General features: G+C 40.9%; 1 protein-coding gene and 1 pseudogene across 2 annotated transcripts in view; one reads left to right on the forward strand and one right to left on the reverse strand.

Moving 5' to 3' along the window:
• macrod1 (mono-ADP ribosylhydrolase 1) overlaps positions 1–16,797 on the reverse strand; it is a 381,584-nt gene that overhangs the window by 344,681 nt on the left and 20,106 nt on the right. The gene's annotated exons all lie outside the window — the stretch shown is intronic.
• Positions 4,580–4,721, forward strand: LOC148360082 (U2 spliceosomal RNA; annotated as a pseudogene).

Here is a 16,797-nt window from a genome sequence, read left to right on the forward strand (position 1 = left end):
ATACCGAGTGCGAAAAAACAACAACTCTGGGACAGACAAGTTTTATTGGGAAGAAAGGAAAGGAGGGTACACACGATCTGGAGCTCGGTGGTCGCGGGGAGCCGTTCGTTCTGAACGCGGAGGTGGGACTTCTGTGATGAGCGAGGGTGGCGTCGGGAACAGAAAAACAGGTCAGTAGCCGGGGTTAGGGGAGCCAGAAATGACTCGAAAAGCCAGGAGATGCGAGTACACGAGGTCAGGAGCCAAAACGAGTCAAAAAGCCAGGAAACAGACGGGAGCAAAATCAGGCGTGAGTCAGAGTCAAAAAGCTTGCCTAGTGTAACTGAGGTTTGCAGACGGTCTAACAACCGGTAGCAGAAAGCCGGGGGTCTAAAAGGAGTTCAGCAGCCAATCAGCGTCCTAGGCTGCTGATGCCAACGAAGCAGACTCAGATAAACCACACAAAATCATATATTCACACACACAAAGTATATAGATAGATACTTTATTCATCCCCGCAGGGAAATTCACAATATAATATATACACATATTTTATATATATTTTATATATATATATATATATATATATATATACATATATACACACACAAATTAAAAACTAAATATTGGAAAAGAAAATGAACAAAAAGTCACTTGACCATACAACCTGTTTTTTGGTCCGTTTCTTTGTTGTTTATGACATTTATAAATCACATCATTTTGTATTTGAGCTATCGAGAGAAACAAGGCAAAGAAAAAAACACGATCTCCTTTCATTTATTTTGATGATCCTTTTTCATTTTGACAAATGTATGAAATAAACCATTCCAAAAAAGTACAAAAAAAACATTCACGACCCCATTCGAAAGCCTGAAAAAAATAATTATAGGGGAGTCTTCCAACACGAATAATGATAAGGATGATAATAACTCTATTCTGCTTCAACATGTCTAGAAAATGTGTCAAAGAAAACAATCCAACACCTGTCAACTCCATATCGCTGATGTATTGTGGTTCAATATGCAATCACTAAACTAATTCGGTTTCCCCGGCAACACGTCTGCAGCTCCCGACTTGTTGTGACAGTTCAGAGGGCGAGCGCATCGGCTGCAGCCTGGCTACAAGTGCGAGGGTATCTGCACCGTGCAAACTAAATAGATCAACTTGCATGATAAGATACAGCGCCCCGTGACCGTGTTCGATGCCATTAAGTGATAGAAACTTCAAAATCCACCTGACGCGTTCATTGCTTTGACACCATCTTCCATGTAAATTACAGAGATTATCTGCCCTAGGTAAACAAATTGTAGTATAATACAATGCGTGTGACTTTTTGACTAAGTATCATACGGGCAGCTTCCAATATTTTTGTTAGTCTGGCCATAAGAGGGTCAAAAACGGTGGCCCTTTTTTTAAGAACAACCCGAACTTTGACTATCTGGCAATGACTCAGTGTTCATTTTACCTGTGAAAAGTGATGGGTCCCGGGGACTCGCATGCTCAAAAATCTATGGGTCCCAACAGAGATCTATGGGTCCCCAAAATTTAGTGTTATCGAGGTTGAAATCGTAAATCGGCGACAAGTATATAATATAAATCTATATATTCATTCAGTTCTAATCATCACAGTTTATTGGTAATACAAATCAGTTATCACTTCAAGATTTTTCAGTTCACAACAATATTGTACATTATACAAAATATTATTGCTGAAATAATTATATGAATCTATATTTTCATTCAGTTTTAATCATCACAGTTAATTGGTAATACAAAGCAGTTATCACTTCAAATTTTTCAGTTCATATATTCTTCATGGCTTGCTGTCCCGCCATAGTTGTAATGCCTTCTCATGGTCCAAACCTTTATTATCCCCCCTCATAGCATAACCAGGAATATAATTTAGTCCATATTGGCAGAAAAGTCCTTTTCTTGCTCGGAGTATTTCTTTTGTTTATTTTCTTTCGTCGAATCGTTCGCTTCAAAACACGTGTTTTCCTTGCCTTCGCGGTCTTCTGAATTATTTATCCGCAGTTTTTTCGTGCCGGAATTATTGCCGTTTTTACCACTTTCTGTGTTATGTTTCGACTTATTACGGACACTGAAGGAATTACCAGATTTTTGTTGATTTGCACCGAATACCAACTGTTTTTTCGGAGGCATACTTCTCTTTCACTCGACAACCGCCACAACAATGACGTCATCTCAAAGCAGCGAGATCTCGTTTGCCGAGATCGGCGCGAGACCAAAACAACAATGGCGGATCTGCCCGACGAAAAGTTTGGAGTGCGTTAAATCTTTGTTAAAAAGAAAAAAAAAGGAATCAGGTAATAATGACAATTTGCTGTCAAAAACGTTGCGTCCCGGGCAGGCACGTTGATTTGACCCAATGCGTCCCCAGCAAAAATGATGCGTCTAGCACGCAGGGACGCGGGCAAACAAGAACACTGAATAACTACTATAAATATGCTGTAAAACAATGTAACAATGAAGTTGTGAAGAGACTGCTTAACCTATCAGAATGCTCTATGCAAGTAAGTGTTTCTGGTACCATGAGTAAAAATAGTGTTATAATGAGATAAGCTCTAATGCCTTTCCAAAATAAATCTGTACTGCTGGTGACCTGGTGGTTAAGGTGATACTGTTCTCATCACTTTTAATGTTTTGTAATTTTGATCAGCAACACTTATCCACTTATGAATCAATACATTAATAGACGAAGTGTAGAACACATGCAGCTCTTACGCTCAATTTCGTCTCACCATCATGCACCATATGTATTAAAAATACTTCATAAATGCTATTTTTCGGTTATAGTGCGGAGGCAGTGAATGAGTTCATGGGGATGGCAGGAAATGAGTTAAAGGACCAATTTTAGCAATAGCATGAGTCACAACAAAGCAACATGTTTAAAATAATAAAAAAAAAAAAAACAACAGCGGGGGTGGCAGGCCAAGTGCTGATGCTCGAGCAGACTTCCTTTTTATTCGCTCAATCCCTTTCCGTCGTCCGTATCGGCGCAATCAGGCTAATGAGGCTAGCGCGTCCTTTTTTTTCCCTTCCTACTCGCTAAAGTGCCGATTGATTGGAGGGGTGGGAAAGCTCTTAACCAGGGAGGGGCGGGAGGAAAATAATTAGCAAGAATGAGCTTTTTTTGCAAACTCTAACAGTTTGTTGCTTTTTTTTTTATTTATTTACCGACATCAGGGATTAACTCGCCAAGGGTGTACTTTAGCTTTTCCATGTCAGGACTGTAAATCCGTCTCAGGCCCGTTTTTCTGTCTCAATGGAAGTGAAAGAGGTTGGGTGGCAGGTTTGGGGAGTAACGGAATACATATAATGGTGTTACCTTATTACGATACAAAAGAAAGTTATTATATTACAGAAAAATGATGTAATTAAATTACAATTATAACGACTCAATGCAAGGATTACAATTTTAATTAACTCATTCAATGCCAGACCTTTCTCTCAAACGCGAAGACCCTATTGCATGAACGATAGATGAACTTGGCAAGAGCTTTTCAGCGCCCTATGTTTTCAATGACGTGATCGCACGATTCCGGTCACCATCGTGGAGGTGCACGAAACGTCATGCCTATCTACCCCTACGCTGATAAGGGCATGTGATAATTGATTTTAGTCAATTTTATCAATTAGTTGTTGCAGCCCTAGTCTTCAGGATGACAAGAAAAGTCATCTTTATTCTACCTTAAGTCCATTAAATGAAGCCTATCACAAAATACACATGAGCCAAAGGTACAACAATAAGTCAGCTTTCGCCTTCGACTAGTAGTCAAAACCGTTTGCCCTTTCAGGTAAGATACCTGAAAAGCGTTCCTACCTTTATACACCTACAAAATAACATGTGACACCCCATAAACTAAAACAACAATCAAAGATGCACATACATTTTAGCTCCTACGTTTATTTTGTTTTATATTAGCATATTTGGTATTGGAGTAATCAAAAAGTACCGTATTTTCCGCACTATAAGGCGCACAGGGTTATAGGGCGCACCCCCAAAAAAATAGTCTTTTGTCCGATATTTTCCATACATAAGGCGCACCGGATTATAAGGTGCTTCAATGGAACCGTCGACAAAACAGTCAGATAGTTCAGTCAAACTTATTATAGATTCCGAAAGCTTGCAAAGAAGCAAATACGTGTCGTAAACACGTGCGGATGCGGTGTCCGTACGATGTCACCAAACAAACTTTCTTAGTTTCCATTGTATTTTTTGCTGGCAACTGTGTGGACAGCAAAGTAAGAATTTTATTGTGCAGGGAAACGGGGTTCTTTACTGTGCATATGACAACACTTTTAATTGAATTTAGTTTAAAAATAGACTCATCACAGAAACATCAAGATCGTTCTAAAACAAGATACCAGGAAAATATAAATCCGCATAACTCACCTAAGTTCTCTTGCAGCCTTCACGTTCATTAATGATACGTAACCATGGTCTTCTTACAACCGTGAGTGTAGTAAATCCAGGAGAGTAAAATATTTACAAATACAGAATAGTAAAACATGTTTTCATGCCGTAGTGCAACCCAACTGTGTGATGAGCTTGCTCTGTCCACTTAGGGATCAAGGCTTTGATGCCAGGCCCTTAGCTTGGCCTTTCTATGAAGTCACTATCTTTGATTTTTGCATTTCGGAGATGGAATATGAGCTTGCTCTGTCCACTCCACGCATCGGCCCGGTATTGCAGTACCTCCGGGAACGGTGCATTCGCAATGATCGCAGCAAGGCTTTAGGGCTAGGATTTTAGCTTGGCCTTTAGGCTGAGAGTAAGTGTCCCGGCTCCTAGGCTTTGTAGCGTATTATGAACTGACCGATAACGGATAATGGATAATGAATAACGAAGATAGATCAATAACCCTTAAAAACCCCAAAACCCCATTCATCTTTTTCGGCCAATTGCAGGCTTTGTTTCGCCCCTTTAGCCTATGCGAGCCTGTAAATGATAAAAAGGATCCACCCCCTTTACCTCCGAATAACTTTAGCCAATGGTGACTGATTCAAATGATGATTGACACATTGGTTAGGAAATGAAACGCCGGCATATAAATCCCAGCATACACCGCGGACGACTTCGCCTTCGGGGGAAAATCTAGTCGGCGGCTGCTTGCTTTAGTTGCAAGACTTTGCGACTTAATATTGATCCATATATAAGGCGCATGGTCAGCTTTTGAAAAAAATAAAGGCTTTTAGGTGCACCTTATAGTGCGGGAAATATGGTAATTGAAAGTAATCAAGTTACATTAGTGCAATATTGTGGTATTCTGATTATGTTACTGATTACGTGTTTTTGACAAGTAACTACTAACTGTTTTAGATTTGATTTTTTAAGTACCAAATTTTCACAACAATAAGGCGCACATAGTCTTAGATTTTCTTCAAATTTATCGTGTGGTGGACGTACACCAGCTCAGTGAACTTACGGTTGGGCGCCTGCCCCCAAGACCGGGAAGTCACAAGTTCTAGCCTTGGTCCAACTAAAAGCGACTTGTGTGTGGTATTGTGTCACATGAAGGTACACGCAATGCATTGTTTGCATAAGTACTCATGGATGCTTACGCTGCAGCGTATTTAGAAATGTTAAAGTTATTGTTATCGTCTTGGGGCTTTCCGCCATTAAACGGTGTCATTTTTCCACCCGGACTAGGGTGGTGTAGAAACTTCCAGGGGATTATAATAAAAAGAATGGTCAACGCTCGGGCTAATGTGTCTGCCGGGACTGTTGCTTGAGCTTTCTGAAAGTAACTCTGAAAGTGACTCGTAAAGTAACCCTGAAAGTGACTCTGAAAGAGAACAAAGTAAAGCTGCTAATTGAGATTAAGCAAAGCTCTTCTGGTCAGAAAGAAAGGACTAGAATTTTGACGGTTTTGGTTGAAATAGATTCTTGGGGGGAAAACATTTTTTTTTAAATGTGAGCATCAAACCCTGTTTTTCACCAGCTCTTTTTTTTTTTTTTTTTGGTTTTGTCCGTGTGTTTTACTTTGTAATCAATACTTAAATAAACCACAATGAGTTTTGCTTCTGTTGTATTTCTAAATAAGCACACTTATATGCTCGTCTGTGTTGTTGTAACGCGGCCACAGCAGAGGGCACCCACGCCCGATTGGCCGGTGCGCCCTGTAAAGTGTTAAACACACTTTTGGAAAAATAGATCCAGCTACAGAGACCCAGCCTTTTCACACCGTGCGTCCTATGGTCGTAAAAATACAGTGAACCTGCTGTTCCTGTTGGGTGGAGGGGCGATGAAAACACTAGAACCGTGCAAAACGGCATTTCGTTTTTCATCAATCCTCCCTGACAACAACCGGCGCATCCCGCGAAAACCCGAGGCAGTGGACCTTGAAACCTCCGAATTTTCAGTGCGCCGAAGACATTAGCCGCAGCTGCCTGAATGACCGGTAAAGTCATGTTTTTGACAGTCCGGGCGTGATTCACTCGGACAGATCTGGACTGGAAAAAGTGGAACAGCCCCCCGATTTCTCCATTCTCCCCTGTTGTTTAAAGTCACATTGCGGTTAATTCACAAAGACGCCTCCTCTAGCAAAGACCCAAACGCGAGAAGACAAGAGTGGACATAACAATCCGACTCCAGAGCCGTGATGTAAACCGATTAAGATATGATCCTGCGGAATAGAAATCGGATTAGAAAGCGCTAAGGAGCATATTTACAAAATGCAACTTTTCAGACTGGAAACTTACAGTAATAGACTCGCATTGTCGCATTCATCACTTTAAGTGGTTAATTAGGAGTAAAGCGATTAAGTGTGCACTCAAACTAATTTAATAATTTGCAATTATAAGGCTCATTAAGTCAAAACAGTTGCTCTCTAGGGCCTTTGGAGGTTAAATACGGGTCATTACATAGTGACACACTACTGTATATACTTCATTTGACCGTGATGAATTTTTGAAGGGAAAGTGTGTACTATTTAACGTCTCCCAGTAGTAAAAAAAAAACTCATTTTACTACCAAAAAAATATTGATGTAAATAAGATACAGCTTGGAGGACCAAATGATTATCGTATAGTTTATAAAACTCTCAATATAAGGAGAGAATACATCACTTTCGGGAAAAAGCCCAGAAATCATGGCCAGGATAGCTCAAACCACAGCCCAACTTACAAGTTTTAAACCCATCTAGGGGCCCAAGAACATAGCAGTAAAAACAAACATCAGCCTCACGTAAAAGTCTTCAATCTTTCTCTACACTTGAGACAGACTCTCACCACAAAGAGATGCGATGATCAAGGAAAATTCTGGGCATGAGCTCCATAGCCCAAGTGACAAATGAAACCGAGCAAAATCATCTTAGGGCACATTGAACATTGAACCCAACTGTTGTCAACTGTGCGTAGACAAACTGCAGTAGTATGGTCACGTCAGAAGGTCATTGGGGAATGGCAAAGATAATTGTACAGGTCACAGGAAAAGAGGAATAGAATTTACTTTTATTGTCATTGTTTGTAACCATGCACACAGAACGAAATGTCGATACACCTGACCTGTACAGTTAAACTGTAACAAGCCGATGCAGCCGCAGCCAAACAGGGCGCCGCCATTTTAGACCCAACTGCTGTGTTGGGAGTCATTAGGTGACCAAAACCCCCAATTCCAACCCTTAATGCCGAGCGCCAAGCAGGGAGGCAATGAGTACCAATATTGTAAGTCTTAGGTATGACTCGGCCGAGGCTTGAACCAGCGACCGCCCAGTCTCGGAGCGGACACCCTACCATCTAGGCTACCGAGCTGCTCAAGACTAGGAAAGAACTGGGTCGACAACATCAAGGAATGGACTGGTGCCAACTTTGACAGACCCAAAAACAGCCCAGGAACTATCAAGAGTAGAGAAAGCTGTCCAGAGTTGCGTCCTCAGTAGTGCCCCGCTGACCCAGACGCTTAGGAAATCCATGAACCATGAAATAATTCCGACACGAGAAATGTTTTTAACCTAGATTAGATATTCACTGTGACAAAGAAATATCAACAATTTAAAAATATCACACACAAAATGGCACCCAGTGCACTAATGACAATGGTTTCTCGTGATTACCAGGGTTGTGTAGGGTTACTTTAACTGGATTACTTTCAATTACTTTTGGATTACTCCAATACCAAATATGCTAATAAAAGACAAAAGAAACTGAATAGGGGCAGCACAGCGGCGCAGTGGTTAGCGCGTGTGCGGCACAGTTCTAAGGTCTTGGGAACCTCCTGTGTAGGTTCAAATCCAGCTACCGGACTTACTGTGCGGAGTTTGTATGTTCTCCCCGTGCTTGCATGGGTTTCCTCCAGGCACTCCGGTTTCCTCCCACAATCCGAAGACATGCATTTCAGGTGGATTGGCCTGTCCAAATTGTCCCTAGATGTGACTGAGCGAGTGAGTTGTCTGTTCCTGTGTGCCCTGCGATTGGCTGGCAACGAGTTCAGTGTGTCCCCTGCCCACTGCCCGATGATTGCTAGGATGGGCTCCAGCACCCCCACGACCCTACTGAGGATAAGCGGTGCAGCTAATGAGATGAGATGAGAAACTAAATATGAATAAAATGATGACTCACAACACATGGTAAGCTTTCTCTCCTGGCTTTGATCTCCGGCAAAACTGACATAATATGAGACAGAAACAAACCGAAAATAAATCCAAACAGCTTGCCAACATCATTTTTGCCGTTCCATGTGTTCCGTTATTCCCCAAGCCTGCACAAAATTGAGTATTTTTATTCATATTTAGTTTATTTTGTCTTTTATTAGCATATTTGGTATTGGAGTAATCCAAAAGTCATTGAAAGTAATCCAGTAACCCTACCCAACCCTGGTGATTACACAATGAATATATAAATATGTAAACAGCGTGCAGTAATAAACGAGTGGTAACTTTCTCACAGCCTTGAGTTGTTGTTGAATGTTACATTGCATGTCGTCTCTACTGCAGCCAAGTGTGCAAAAGCGCTTTCCAAAATTAGACTCGTTTGCTGCATCCAATCTCCCCCCTTTAATGGCGCATCTCGCTAGGTGTAATCACGGCCTAACCGCAGCGGCTTCACGTGTCTGCCCTCGAAAAGTCTTTCCTGCCGTACCCTTGCCAGCTTTTCTGTTGTCATCCCGGCACACGGCCTATCTGTTCTCCCGTTTTGGATCGCGTCACCGATGCAGATGTTCTGCTTTGTTTGGACCGACCAAACTTTTGGAGATCTACTTTTCCCTGGAGAGGAGCAGAGTTGTTGTTTTTTCGCACTCGGTATTTCATTCATCTAGCTTTTTGACATTTCAAACCGTGAACAATTGACGGGAGATTAACCGATAATGAAAATAGCCTTTAAAGGTCGCAGTGAAAGCTGAGGAAAGCCCATTTCCATCGATTTTAGAAGAAGTGACAAGCCAAATAATAAACAGGTAACGCTTCCAGACTAAACTCTGACATATTATAAAATGCCGTCTCATTGTAGAACTTTTACAATTGACAAATCTGTATACCTATACTTCTCGGTCAAATTTATTTCTTTACCTAATGTTTCTGATTTGCTGTAAACACTAGTGATGGGAGAGTACTAACAACAGGTATTGTCAAGAACCAGAACTGGACCCAAACGCGTGACCTTCTCAAACAAGCCATTATTTTACGGGAAATAGCGAGTCATGCATGTTGGGCGTGAAAACACAGGAAGCCAGAGACCAACGAGATCGATTCCAATTGCCCGAGTTGATACCGGACAGATGGGGTCGATACCGGACAGGACGGGACAGACAAGATAGATAACGAATCAGGATATCGAAAATTAACAGGAGAAACTATACGGGAACAAAAACTAGAGAAAATAACAAGCAGGACAAAAACAGACGGAAACAAAAGCTGAAATTAAACAGGACAAAAATAAACTGGAACAATACCGGGCTGGTAATACAAACAGGAAAACAGGACCGAGTCAGAACCCACAGTTTGTGGGGCACAAGTTCGTTTTATGGGCTGACAAAGGAAGCAAGAGAGCGCTGAGATTAATGTAGACAGAAAGCCAATCTCCGCAGCTGGCGCCACACGGGCGGGGCCAATTGGGCAACATGGCAACCTTGATACACACGGGCGCACCCGATTGGGCGCCATGGCAACCATGACAGGTATTGGTATTGATGCCAGCCTGATATGGTATTAGTCCTTGCAATGGTAACCAATACAAATGTCCTCTGCCTTCTTGATGTAATGAAAGAATCTGAAAATAATTTCCATTAAAAAAATGCTAAAAATTATGTTTAGTTATTTTTGTGGCAGAAGAATTGTATGTACAAATGGTATTGTTATGTGGTATCGATCGGTACGGATAACGCCTCAAAACGGGTGTATTTCATCAGTCTCAAAAAATGTAGCATCAAACATCCTTAATAAGTTATATTTTTATTATGGTCATAACAAATGATTTCTAACACTTTTTAGAACACTTTTGGCAAAAGATCGTGTTTCTTGGTTCACAAGTGAAAAACAGAAAAAAAAAAAAATTATTTAAACGTACTGAAAGACTTGATTCTGAATACAAACATGGTAAAATGTGAAATAATGGTCAATTACAATTGAAAACGTTAAATATATATATATATATGAATAATTGTTAGGACCAGAACGGAAAAGGGACCCACTTGTGTGACGTTTACCACAAGTTTTATTGAAAGAGAGAGGAAGGGCTGCGACCACGATCCGGTGTTCGCGGGGAAGCAAGTCGCTCTCGTACTTGGATTTTGATCTTCCGTAGCAAACGATGGCGGTGTCAGAGGCGGAAAACTGGTCGGTAGCCGTGACTGGGAGAGCACGACGTGATCAGTGTCGGAAACGAGTCGTACGCCAGAGCGGGAGAGTAGACGTAGTCAGAAACAAAAAGGGGTCATAAGCCAGGACGGGAGAGCAGACGTGGTCAGGATCCAAACAGGTCATAGCCGGAGACAAACGGGAGCAAAAACGAGACAGGTGAGAGTCAGGGTCAAAAAAAGGCTAGCCTAGTATACACGGAGATTCGCAGATGGACTGACAACAGGGGATTGTCAGGACTGAGTTCAAATAGTGACAGGGAGCCGACGGGTGGCGCTAAATAAGCGGGCAGAGCTGAGTCACATCAGTAATCATGACAATAATATTAATAAAATAAATTGATATTATTAATAGAATAATTAAAAGTCATATTTTTAAGGGTTTAAGGTTCATTATATTATAACTTTTTGTGTTCAGTTTTTCTTTTTTAAATACCTCTTTTTACAATGTGGGGACATGTGGCTTATAGCCAGGAGCGGCTTATGTATGTACAAAATGTTTTTGCCTTTAAAAATGTGCTGGGTGCGGCTTATAATCAGGTGCACCTCAAAGTCCAAATTTTACAGTACTCAATTGTGACCAATGATGTGGTGATCCAATGTCAGAAAATAGTTGTATTTTGATTTTTCTATACAAAATTATTGAGTATTTAAATTCTTGAAATTTTGTGACTTTAGTCTCTAATATTTCTAAAACAAAATTAGGTTTAATAATAGTTTTGTTTTTGATAAGTCCATTCTTGGTTTCACCTCCAGAAAGAACACATTCTCAACTGAAATTCCTTACTATGACAAAAATACACAAATGACCTTCAACTTTCTTTGAAATAAAAAAGGGTTTTTGTTTGATGCCATGGCGTCAAACGGCGCAGGCATCAATAAATAAAGTCCCTTTTCTTAGAGCCGGGATATGTAAAGTGTTTGTCTGGAGTAGCAAACTTGGTGTGACAAGTTGCATCTTGTAATACGAGGCTGTCCTAAGAGGAGCTGACAAGAGCTGGAGGGGAAGATGTATGCTAAGTGCAGCGCACGCTGAGCTCTCTGTCGGGAGAGCAGCCACACCGACAGACTCTCCTGCGGGCTTTCCATCATCTACTCCGACCTCTGCTAGAAACGGGACGGCCCGATGGATCGCAGCGTGGCCCTCGCCGTTGAACGCTCGGGTAAGTGACTTGATGACAAAGTGCCGCTCGTTTCAGGATAAAAACGCTACCTCTGGAAACACGGCAATCCTGAAGTAGAGGAAAATATAAACTACAAAGAACAGGGGTTAGGTCCTGTGACGTGTGGTCAGGGGAGGCAAGTGAAGGTGTGCCTCACCCATACCTGTACGTTTTTGCCGTACAAAGTACGTTTATTGTGCATTTTAAGACGTGTACGACGTACAAGAAAATCTGCACGGAAAAACGCAAATTTGTCAATTATGGGTACCATCCAGTATACACAGACTATCACGAAACGGCAAATCAATCAAGTCAAACGAGTTCGCCGCGGTAGCCTCTATCTCGGTATTGTTTTTTTCCGTTGCAAACAAAGCGAGCGGTTTGATGCTACTGTGCGCATGCGTCTGCCGCCTCAGATTTCATGTGGTAGTTATGTAGTGAAAGGAAGTCCGTCTCTTTTTAGAGAACCTGCTTTTTCGGCTGAACTCATTAAAGAGAGCCGGCTCTCAAACGGCTCCCTTGCTTTGATGCATTACGAATCATTATTGTTGTATAAAGAAGTTAAGAAAATAAGGAAGTATAAAAAGTAGAAAATGAAAAAATACAGGTTTGTGGTTATCCCTTTAATCGGTATATTACCAACAATAATTTAATACAGAAAATAAATTCATAATTTGAATAAGAAAATGTATTATTCTACTTGATTATATTTGCATGTATTTTTTCCTTCAACAGTGAACGTCCAAGCTACTTAATTTTTTTACTTTTTTTATAATAAACATCATTCATGTCGAGCAACTCAGTATCTCACAACAAAATGTTCATTAACAATATATATATGATATAACAAAACATATGTACAATATAACATGTTAGACTACATAAATAAACACGTTTGTATTTTGTAAGGGCATGGAGCCCTGGAGCTTGACAGGTATGCTCACCTTTCATCATGGAAATGGAAATTAAATATGTATTAAATGCTTATATTTATCAGTGTGAAAGTTGTTTCCCTTTAAAAAAAAAAATCTTCAAAAATGCTGACTTGTATTTTATTATTATTATTATTCAGCCAGTATCAACCATCAACATGATATCTACCGGAAATCATTTTGTCACGCGAAGCTATCGACGTGACTCCGTCGCCTTCGATCGGCGCCGGGTTGTTAGACCCAACTGCTGTGTTAAGAGTCATTAGGTGAGCAAACCCCCCAATTCCAACCCTTAATGCCGAGCGCCAAGCAGGGAGGCACTGGGTACCAATATTGTAAGTCTTAGGTATGACTCGGCCGAGGCTTGAACCAGCGACCTCCAAGTCTCGGAGCGGGCGCCCTACCATCTAGGCTACCGAGCTGGTCTTTGCATATTACAGTACGAATATTATTGTTTATAAATAAGTCACATTTATTTTTATATCCCTTAATCACAATATGTTGCAAAAGATTGCACAGGCCACAATTACACCATCCCTGATCTGAAACCAACATTAAAACAATTACAATACAAATTCAAGCACTTTCTAAACCAATTTTCCAACTTCTCCAGTACCATTGAAAGAAGAAGTCCGGTGTGAAACATGTATTTTTCGGAGAAACAAATAAATCTGAGATTTACATAGGTATAATCTTGCGTAAGCATTTATCAGGCCACAGAATTTTTAGATCCTGATAAAATCAGGAATATATTTGTTTTTGAGACAAATCCCTCCCCATAAAGGTGTTAGGTAAAAAGGACAGAATTGTGTAGTTATTCTTCAAGCTTAGAGCTACTTTTTGTTACTAATATGCGCACCAGTTTGATATGCATTTCTAAAATAACATATGTAATCACGATGTTTTTACTTTGTTATTTATTCATTTTTTCTACTAGTGATCCCAAGAGCCAAGAAGAGATCGGCGGGTTCGAGAGCGTTCTCCATTCGGGCCCCAGCGTTGTGGAATGCTCTTGCCCCTGAGATTCGATCTGCAACCTCAGTGGAAATGTTTAAATCCAAGCATAAAACACACTTCTATTCTATAGCATATGAATAACCTATAACCTTTTATTTTCAAAACACTAGGTTGAGAAAATTGTATTGCTTTTACATAGTGAAATCCCTACCTACGGTGGCTGTCACGTTCGTTTGGCATCTTGCTGCCATGCTGTGTTCTGTGGCACTGGATCCCACGGTGCTGTGGAAGGCTATTCCATCTGCAACCTCAGTTGAACGGTTTGAATCTAGGCTTAAAACACACTTCAATTCTCTAGTTTATGAATGACCTATATTTCCTGTTGACAATATCTGTGTATTATTTGTTATGGCAACATTTGTTGCAGCCTGCCATTCCATCTCAAGGTTTCTTCATTTTCCTCATGCTGAGGTTTTTGAGTTTTTCCTTGCCCTCATGTAGGTTTTAGATCAGGGGATGCTGTAATAATAGTCTGGAGTTTGCAATAATCTGTTGTCTGTGCAACCCTTTGAGACTCTTTGTGATTAAAGGCTATACAAATAAACATGACTTGACTTATTTCCAGGTTAATTCTTGAATGTAGGGTTAAATCGACAGTCAACCACTAAAACAATCATTTTACTAGAAAATCACAATGACACAGCACTGGTGAGCTATTTTTAGAACGGGTACACAAGCACCTCAAAGGGGACAGTGTTCGAGAACCCTGGTTTACACTAAACAAGTATGACACTCACCAGAATAACTAATTATTCAATGTGTCCACATTGCTAGAAATGTGTTTTACATACTGGATTATAAGAACGGTAGACAATAATGATCTACCATCATCATCCATGCAGCTAAGAGAAACACGGAAAAAAAATGGAGAATAGACCATGAAGATTAAACTAAATCAATTTCACACAACAAATTCAAAATATTCAGCATGCAAATGTAGGTCAGCGCTTCTGTGTGTCTTTAGGCCAGCAGTGCAGGCCTTTTATGGCCGCTGCAAGCACAAGTGCTTTAAACAGATTTGTACGTTTGCTCTGACCGGTGCAATTTGTCGGGTCAAGTGTGAACGTTGTCCTCCAAACCCCGGTGCACTTAACCAAGCACACTGAGAGCACTTAAATTGAGGCCGCTTACTCTTGGAGCATTTTAAAAGGACAGAAACAGAAACAGTTATAATCTGTAACATTTCTATTGTGAAGATAAACATTTCAATGAATCCTCCTCAAAACAATGTCTGAAACATCCATCCATCTATGCATTATCTGCACCGCTTATCCTCAGTAGGGTCGCGGTGGTGCTGGAGCCCATCCCAGCTGTCTTCAGGCAGTGGGCAGGGGACACCCTGAACTGGTTGCCATCCAGTCTCAGGGCACACAGAGACAGACAACTCACTCGGTCATTCTCACCTAGAGACAATTTGGACCGGCCAATTGACGTGACACGCATGGTTTGTTTTGGGAATGTGGGAGGAAACCCACACAAGCATGGGGAGAACATGCAAACTCCACACAGGAGGTTCGATCTCATGACCTCAGAATGTGCCGCACATGCGCTAACTACTGCGCCGCCGTGCCCACCCTGTCTTAAACAATTTGACATAATTCTTCAGAGCACTGGTCTGACTTTTAGCACCCATGGTTCAACCCTAATGCCAAGCTGCAACCGAAACAAGAAAAACAATTTACACTTATTGAATGAAAGGATTGTGCAGTATAAGGCAGAGATAGTACATAAAAGTGTGAGTGGGTGTTTCCCTTAAACACAATGAAATAGGGGCACCAATTTCTGTGACGGGTCTTGGGCATTACTCACCATTTTTTCTCCAAAGACAGAATGACCAGCAAACCCAAGACAACTTTAAGTACAGAATTTACTCACATGTAAGCCTACATCAAAATGTTTTTTAAAAAAGTGCGAAGATTCGTCCGATGCTGTCCCAATCAGAAGCAGAGATTCTAATTCATGCGTTTATTACTTCTCGGCTCGATTACTGTAATGTATTGCTTTCTGGTCTCCCGATATCTAGCGAAGGGGCTGGGAATCCCCGCCTCTGTATCAAATCTCCCAGAAAGAGTCCAAAATGTTAGCGTGTTTTTGACTCTAGCCACCTACCACTAGAGGGATATGGCTTCGGTATATTTATAAATAGGATTTTGTAAATCTGACTATAAGGATTTTATACGATTGAATACAAGTTGCTTTTATTGAGTGCAATGAAGATTTTCACAGAGTAGGCTTAAGTTCAATGACAAGTAACGCTGGTCCAAATGCAGAATATGACTAGACTAGGGAATTTTGATAACAGGACTCTGACAGAGGACGGAAGGCGATGTTTTGAGAACAAGGCCCTGATGATGTAGAAACGCTCAGTGTTGTTTTTTAGCCCAGATTGGGCTTCATTGGCACGCCCATGGGAGGAGCCGGAATCTTGCAGAAAGATGTGGGCCGAGAGGAAAAGGCGAGAGGACTTGGAGAGAAGGCTTCCCAGAGACTCCCAGACACTAATTCGGCCATTTTTGATGGAGTTCTATTGTTAAAGAAATTAAATCTGCCCCCGTGTGAAAATGTCAGCTTTTCTTGTTCATCTTTTCCATCAAGAAAGGAGCGCGCATTGTTTGGTAAATGTAGGATGGAGTCAGATAACTAATTCGAACAATTTGGTATACGGTACATTTTAATATTCAATTCCTAACAAGACAGACCATAATCTTATTTAAGCAGACTTTGATGGCATTTACTATCTCAAAACAATTCAACATCGCCTTACTCAAGGGAACCTAATAACATTCATTGTGGATTGTTTTTTTTTTCATAAGCTTGACAGCAATGTTTGAGTCCAGGTGAAGCCCTTTATTTTTAAACATGTATTTATTTCACCCCCCCTCTCACTTTG

Source organism: Urocampus carinirostris, chromosome 9 (genome assembly GCF_059441175.1).
Source record: "Urocampus carinirostris isolate Australia breed hairy pipefish chromosome 9, RoL_Ucar_1.0, whole genome shotgun sequence".
Taxonomy (NCBI): Eukaryota; Metazoa; Chordata; class Actinopteri; order Syngnathiformes; family Syngnathidae; genus Urocampus; species Urocampus carinirostris.